Consider the following 8,410-nt stretch of genomic DNA (forward strand, 5'->3'; position numbering starts at 1 on the left):
CATAGGTTTTTCTGTTCCACTGACTTCCATAATGCCCCCTTGAAAGCTATTTCTCCTACCTGCCATATTAAAGGAGAAACATTTTGTTCTGATTTAAATAGTTTCTCTTCCCCCATAACTTAATCATTAGGGAGCTGTGAGATTGCATAAATAGATGCCATTCAGAATATAAACACTGGAGTCACTTTGATTTGTTCCCTTTGGGCAGAGTACATCTGAAAGGATGATAAGCAAAGATAATGTATCTTGAAATTCCATCCTAACAAACAATAAATTACCCTGCTGAAAGCTGACTTTCAAAGTATGGTTCATGCTATTTCTCAGCCCAGCACACAGTCAGATGCCTTGAGGCCAAGGAAGCAAGTAAATGACAGGTCAAGCAAAAAGCCAATAATATGAGCATCACACGAATCTCTGCAAACAATAGCAAATTAATTTCATTACAGATTCATATTTGAAATTTCAGAAGAGTAGGAATTCTGAAGCTAAATACAAGTATTATACTATTATACTATCTATCCAAGGACTCCTTTAGAGTTCACCATATAATTAAAATCTTTCAGTGGGATGAAAGATCTCAACACGAAAAAAAAAAGTTCAGAAATAAAAAGGTAGCTTCTAAATATAAAATCATCGTTTGTTACAGCTTTCATAATTAGCTGTGTTTAGCTCTATTAACTCACTCCCTTCTGGGATACATTCAGAAAAGCTTCCATTATTTCCTCGTCTAGCAGGAAAAGAATATAAAAATTAGAAAGACAAAATAGACACAAAAGATTTTATTTAGACTGCAGACTGCATACATAAGTAGAAGGGCACAGCTGCATTTCCTTAGGTAATTCTGGTATAAATAACTGAGAGTAATGCTCACAATCTAAAAAAAAAAAAAAAAAAAAAAAAAAAAAAGATGAGTTAGTGTTTCAAAAAATGATCTATCTTCTGCTGAGAGCTGCCACTTCTCAGCTAAGAAACATTTACTAACTGATTACATGTGCTTCCTTAAGACCTGTATGATGGATGGGAAAAAAGATCCACTTAAGCCACCGTCAGGCTGACCATTAACATGACACCCAAACGAGCTGGGCCAGCATCTCCTCTAGGTGCCCAACCCAACTAGCTCACGGAGGGCTGAAGCGACCATGCTAAAGGAAGAGGAAGAGTTTGTTTTGGTTCATCTCAAGACATTTTCTTTTGATTTATTATTACCAAAACCCAAGCAACCACCACCAACAAAAAAGCACAGATACCTTCTCTTCAAAATGATTTTTTTTTTTTTTTTTTTTGTATTGGGTCCAAAACCAGACTATGAGGTGGAAAATAATATGGTTCCTGTCTCCTTCCTGAGGGGAGGCAGCAGGGGGCAATCATCATTCTGAGAAAGATGTCAGGAACTAAAAGAGGTATTCACAGGTGAGCAGCACAGCCTCCTAGGATTTAAAGAGGAGTGTGAACCTTTGTATCCTGGAAAAGGAGAGAGACCATGAACCAAGATGGTAGAAAAAGGCAAAGGGAACAGCAGGAGTGCTACAATCACAGGCACCCTACTTCCTAAGCCTTCTGACAATTGTATTAGGTGAAATTCCATTCTGTTAAATAATACTATCCAGATCTATCCTTCACAATCCTTTTATGGGTGTTTGCACCTCACTAAGCATATAATCAACCTAGTTCATTCAACCTTGTTTATTCATCTATATAAGTCTTTTAAGTCATTGTCTCTATCTACTGGTCTTACGGTTTGTTCTTCTGTTATGTTTCTAACTGATTGATGTATTATTGTTTTCTTTGGGATAGACCTCTGTGTAAAAGGTCCTGTGTTCCTTTCTGTTTGTCACGGAAGTCAGTTATTAATTAAAGGTATCATGACTTAATATCATATTTTAAAATGGGAAGATTATGACTGCTTTCACACAAAAAGGATTACATCCCTGATTTCTGCAATTCAGGTAGAAGTCTGGTGGCATTACAATTGCACTTACATAGCCATCCATTCCACTGCGTGGGGGCAGAGGACCAAGGCAGGTGCCAAATATTGGCCAAAGCACGCCAATACCCAGGTGGTGAAGCTACATTCTTAAGTGCACTTCCAAGCCTTGCAGCAGCAACCATTACACTGGCATGTAGTGTAATGGTTACGTGCCTGCCTAACACTAACTCAGTGAAAGATCAGGTGTTTCTGGTACCATCATTTCCCATCAGCTGATGATATGAAGCATGGACAGCTCATGTAGCCATCTGCATGAGGCTGCACTCCAGCACAGGGATGTGCTGGACTCTAAACTCTACAAAGATTAACCTTAACTTAAAGCTGCTGTACATCACACGAGGACAAGCTGACGCTTGGACATCTTTTTGTTTCCTTGCTCAAACATGAAACCAAACAGCCACCTCCCAGCTTTCCTAGTGAAGGAGGCGCGGATTGATCTCTGTGGCAGATCCAGTCCAAAGTCTCTAAATGCTTGGTGCTCCCAAAGCCTTTATTCTAATTGCGTCTGTTGGAAGGTTTTTTGCATGGTGACTGGGCACTGGTGAGAACATCAGTGTTGCAGAATAATCACCCTTCTGAGAAAATAGACACATTCAAACACATCTAGTTACACCTGAACCTACATTCTTTTAGACATAGGAAAGGTAATTTCAGGGATAATCTTTCTTCCTGAAATTAATTCAACATTATGCTCTTTAAAAGCAGCATTTTTTTAATTCAACACTATGATCTCTAAAAGCAGCTTTCTTTTCCATCTTTCACATCAATTGGGAAAATATTCATTTGTTATAGTACATCATCCCTCACACCATAGCAGCATGATAGCGCTTCTTGATGCCGTGTTCTTTGTCATGCTTTAGAGATGTGATGGCTGTCTGAGCACTTCCCCATCCACTGATAAAGGATTATCTCCTGAAAAGATTACACATAATGGGTTTGGATTTATGTGCAATCACATAAAACATTACTTACAAAATGTCCTGCATGAGGTATCCAAGATATGGCTCTGATCTCTGCATACACAAGAGATGGAGCAGAAAAAGCAAAATGGAGTGGTATTAACAGGACTGCTCACATGCCAGGAAAGGTCTCCAGCCTCTGCTACTGGTGTCCTTTGGGGAAAATTCAAATGAGCCAAACAGTAATCTGAGTTGCTAGGCAAGCAACTAAGATCTGGAAGAAGCCTAAGGAAGATATGGTTCAGACCAGATCAGGTTCAGAAGAGTTTGATTTAAACATAAAGACAGCAACTTAAAGAGAATGTTTAAAATAAGAAGGCACAGAGCTACTGGTCATCTGATTTCTTCCATCACAGACAAGGCATACAGAAATCAAGATGAGTGAAATCAAATCTCCATAGCAGAGCCCCATGCTCAGCATTGAGACTAGCAAAAATGCAAATGAGAGACTGTCTTCAGGTCAATAGACTTCAAGTCATTCAATTTTTGGCAGTTTGGGGGATTGAAAAATTTTCACGGGATTGAAATCACATTCCAGGAACAACAGAGTCTGGCCAGTTAGTAACAACTAATTCTTCCCCTTCCCCCAGTATGGAAAACTGTCATTATTGATGTCATCAAACAAATGGTAAACTTTAAGTCACCACATGAAAGAGACTAGCTACTACAGCAAATAGGGGATGCTATCTAAAATTTAAGCCTTGCCTGTTACTTTAATAATAACCGAGGATAATCCTTAAATGTCCCAAAGATGTGAATACTCCCAACTTCTCTAAAGAGTCCCTAACCTATTGCTTTGACATTGTCTGCTGTTTCTCTTCTTCAAAGCCAACAGATTTTGCCCACAAAGACTGGAATGAAAAAGTTGTTGAAACACTATTTTCCTTATCCTCCATCACCAGATTGTCTCTTCTCCCTCTGTCAGTAGACCCACATTTTCTCCATACTTTTTTTTTGCCACTGTGTACATGGAATCCTTCTATTTTTCCCTTTACATGTAAAATTATTATTTTTTTCTTCAAATGAGTCTTTGACTTCCTGATTTCAATTTGACACATCTGAGTAGTGTTTTTTTTTTTATACTCAACATTTGTAACCTGTTCGTGTTTACACTTATTGAACGCTCTTTTTTTGAATTTTTCATTCAATAAGAATTTCTTAGAAAGAGTAGTCAGGTATTAGAGCAGGTTGCCCAGGGAGGTGGTGGAGCCCCTCTCCCTGGGGGTGTTTAAGGAAAGGTTGGACCTGATGCTTAGGGCATGGTTCCGTGGGTGACATTGGTGGTAGGGTGATGGTGGACCAGACGATCTTGAAGGTCTTTTCCAACCTTAATTACTCTATGATAAAAGAAGTCTTTCTATAACTTTTTAGGTGAGAAGGCCTTCTGCTGAATCTTCCAGTCCTCCCACACAGCAGGACAGTTTGTTTCTGAGTCCTCAGTATGTTTTCTTTAAAAATAAGCTTAATAAGTGAGTCACCTTCCCACAGCATGGCAGCTGCCCAGGTGATTCTGTCCAGAATCTACACAAACAGAGACCTACTCTCCTGAAGACCTGAGTCCTAGCTCTACTGCTTAATATTCTGTCCCTCCTCCAGCTTGTAGGTGTAGGGGGTTTATGTGGCAAAGGATTGGTAGCAGGGGGCTGTCAGGGGTGGCCTCTGTGAGAAGATTCCAGCAGCTGCTCCATGTTAGATAAGGGCCAGCTCCAGTCAGCTCCAAAATGCCCTGCCTCTGGCCAGAGCCAACTCACTGAGTGACTCTGGTTGTGCCTCTGAAAGAGCAAATTTAAGAAATGGAAAAAAGAACTGCTGTGTCACAGCAGCTGGGAGAGAGAGAAGTGGAAAGATGTGAGCAAAACAGCCCCGCAGGCCCCCAGGGCAGTGCAGCAGGAGGGCAGGAGGTGCTCCAGGCAGGCAGCAGCAGTTCCCCTGCAGCCTGTGGAGAGGCCCCTCGTGGAGCAGGTGGATGTGGCCTGGAGGAGGCTGTGGCCCATGGAGAGCCCCCGCAGGATAAGGCCCCGGGCCAGAGCTGCAGCCCGTGGAGAGGAGACTACGCAGGAGCAGGGGCAGAGTGACCGTGAAGGAGCAGCAGAGACTAAGCATCAGGGACTGAGCACAGCCCCCGTTCCCTGTTCCCCTGCACTGGTCAAGGGGAGGAGGTACAAGAGGGCAGATGAGGGGAAGGTGTTTTTAGTTTGTTTGGTTTTACTTCTCACTGCTCTAGCTTGTTAGTAACAGGTAATAAATTACATTAATCTCCATATGCTGAGTCTGTTTTGCCCGTGATGATAATTGTTGAGTGATCTCCCTGTCCTTATCTGTCCTTGAGCTCTTTGCATCGTATTTTCTCCCCATTTCACTTTGAGGAGGGGCTGTGAGAGAGCAGTTGTGGTGGAGTTCAGCTGCCTAGCAGGGTAAAACCACCACAGTAAGCAATCCATTGCTCCAAATAATTATAAAAAGCCATTTAAAAACAACAACAGCAACAAACAGAGCTTAAGAATAGGTTAAAATCTTCAGTACTGAAGTAGACAAAGAAGGATTAAATCCCCAAATGCACAAACTTTGACCAAACTGACCAGGTCAGATATGGATGCAATTTCAAAAATTCATCTACTTCACAAAATCTGTCTCCACTTAGAGCTAACTGATATTTCCAAACCTAAACTGAATAAAGCCTACTGGAAACCTGTGGTACCCAGCCTGTAAGCCTTCCCTGACTCCTGATAAGTCCCCACATAGAGGCATTGAATAAACTGCAGCTCATCTGAATTGTTCAGACAGCGCACACTGCTGCCCTTTGCCAAGTGCTCTGTGTTCCTATCCTTATCACCTGTGTAACTGCCATAGAAATGAGGCACATACATGAATATCACAGGAGATGTACTGATCAAGTGCCAAAAGCATAACTGTTTGTGTCCCAGAGGGAGCCACAAAGCACAACGCTAAGATTCCTTCATGACAAACTACAATGTTTGCCTCCAGAAATTCATTTTTAAAGAAATTACAATTTCAAGTGATTTTAAAATGGCCCCACAACCAACTTAATTAACACTGAAGACTTTAAATGATCCTTCTTTCCCATATAGATTACGTGACAGAGAAATTTAGAGCAACATACACCAGTGTGATAATACCAATATAGTTTTATTCTAAAATATGGTCAAAATTCCTGTGCATATATAACTTACTTCACTTGTTCCTATAAGAATAAATGATTTACCTTGGAATTTGTTAGACGGATGTGACCTACAGATATGTTTCTTCATGCTACTAAAACAAGAATGCAGGGAAGAGAGATTATAATCCTTTCTATCCACAAAGCAATCATTTATACTATTCAGAAACCTTCAAGATTTATGCAAATGGAAAATGTATTGGTGTTGGTTTTATAAATATTTTAAATATATTTGTCTTAGATTTGTTCTTAAAATAGTAAAAGATTGTACAAACTGTGTTTTTAAGACAGTGTACTTGGCCTATTGCAATACCAAATGAGCTGTAACAGTTTTATGTGGGTGGGAACATCCAAAAAAAATCTTAAAGAAGCAGGGAAATGACTTTCATTGTATATTAAATTAACAAAGTATTGTATATGCAACAGTTATGTGAACAAGGGAGACCACATTTGAAAGTGGGCATGGCAAATGCCAAATTCATTTAGGTTATTGGAAAGGTCTGACCTGGTCCTGATGTAGATGTTTGTTGTGGTTTAACACAGCAGGCAGCTCAGCACCACGCAGCAGCTTGCTCACTCCCCCCCCACAGTGGGATGGGGGAGACGATCAGGGGGCAAAAGGTAAAAGCTTTTGAGTTGAAATTAAGACAGTTTATTAGGACTGACTACTGTCTTGTATCAGAGACAAACACAGGAGATTGGCAGTTAGGTTTGCATTTCATTAGGATGAAAAAACAAAACAAAACCTTTATTTTGACATGTCTTCAGTGCATCAGTTTCTCAGGAAGAAACTGTTCTCATTTTAACTCAGAAACTTCAAGGCCACGGGTGAACAATTTCTTATTGATCCCGCTGTACCAACAGAAGAGGTCGCTGCCCTTAATTTTTCCCCACTGTTGGCAGCTGCTTACCATCACCTCTCTACCAGAGGCAATCACCCCATCAAGGTAACAGTTCAGCCAGGTAAAAACGAAGTTAACCTCAGCCAGATTCTGCCTGCAAAGTGATGTTAGGGTGTCCTCATACAAAGCACAGCCAGAAGTATTTCCATTAATCTAGCACTAGGGGCTGTCATTTCTCTAACCACAAGAGACCTATCCAGAGGAAAACCTCCAAGAACAGGTGCTGTGATCTGCGGCCTGCAGAAAGGCCTCTCTCTGTCTTTAATTTCTTTAATTGCCTCCTGCAGACTTTTCCCTTTCATTCAGCCTTGTACAATACAGCCTAATAGGAGACTCTGGCCTTTGCAGAAAAATAATAATAATAATTGCAGTATCAACTGCTTTCTATATTCTGCAAGCAGCACTAATCTGCAAGGTTTCTGCAGACTTCTTAATTAATGAAAGCAGGACTAATGGAACAGTAATTATACCCCAAAAGCTTTCCGTAGAGATTCTGGCAACAACTGCCTTCATTCTGTGTTCTGATTAGGTGTCTAACTGATGCCTTCTTTCATTCCAGCTGTGCCCTAAAACCTTGTTCAGGTCTGCCTACTTTATGTATTGATCTATATAGTTTTCTACAACTTCCTGGTGACATCTGTCAATCAATTCCAACCTAACAGTGAGCAGAGACTAACATAAAACAATTAACACTGTAGAATTTAACAACACTGCTTGTTTGAAGGGTGTAGAGGAGACAAGAGAATAATTTATTGTAAACAGTAATGAGCAATGAAAAAAAAAAATAAAAAAAAAAGTATGAAGTATTTTTTTTACCATAATATGTATGAAAAAAATACTATTTACAGTAAAGAAAAAAAAAGCTTACTTCTACAGCTGGTTACTCAAAATGACCTGATGTATAGCAGAATGTGTTCTGACAGGCTTCCAGCCACATTCGTAATAAGCATTTTGAAACTCCGGGTTAACTTTCATTTGTTGTAATGAATTCTTGAACAGAACAGGCATTTGTTGAATGTACTTTATACTTCCTCTGTTTTAGGAATGTACTTTACAATTCTGCTGTTTTATGATTTTTCCATGTTTCATTAGCTGCTGCTGTTGAGCTTTTTATCCCCTCTTACACTGCAGATGTCTGCTTCTTAGCATCATCTAGGAGATTTAAATATCTTGTTCGTGTTTGCCTAGGACATTACTGACGCTCTCCTCCTCTCTTGGCTTTTGTTCTTCTACAGCATATCTGAAGTTTGTCATAGAGTACTAGGAAGTAGTACATGCTATGCCTTTGTAGGCTGCCACAGACACTCTGTATGAAGTACAGGCATCTCCTAAATTTGACATCTGCTGCATGATTTCCCATGATTTCAGGAAACTCCATGGTTAA

The sequence above is a fragment of the Anas platyrhynchos genome, chromosome 1 (genome assembly GCF_047663525.1).
Source record: "Anas platyrhynchos isolate ZD024472 breed Pekin duck chromosome 1, IASCAAS_PekinDuck_T2T, whole genome shotgun sequence".
NCBI classification, from domain to species: Eukaryota; Metazoa; Chordata; class Aves; order Anseriformes; family Anatidae; genus Anas; species Anas platyrhynchos.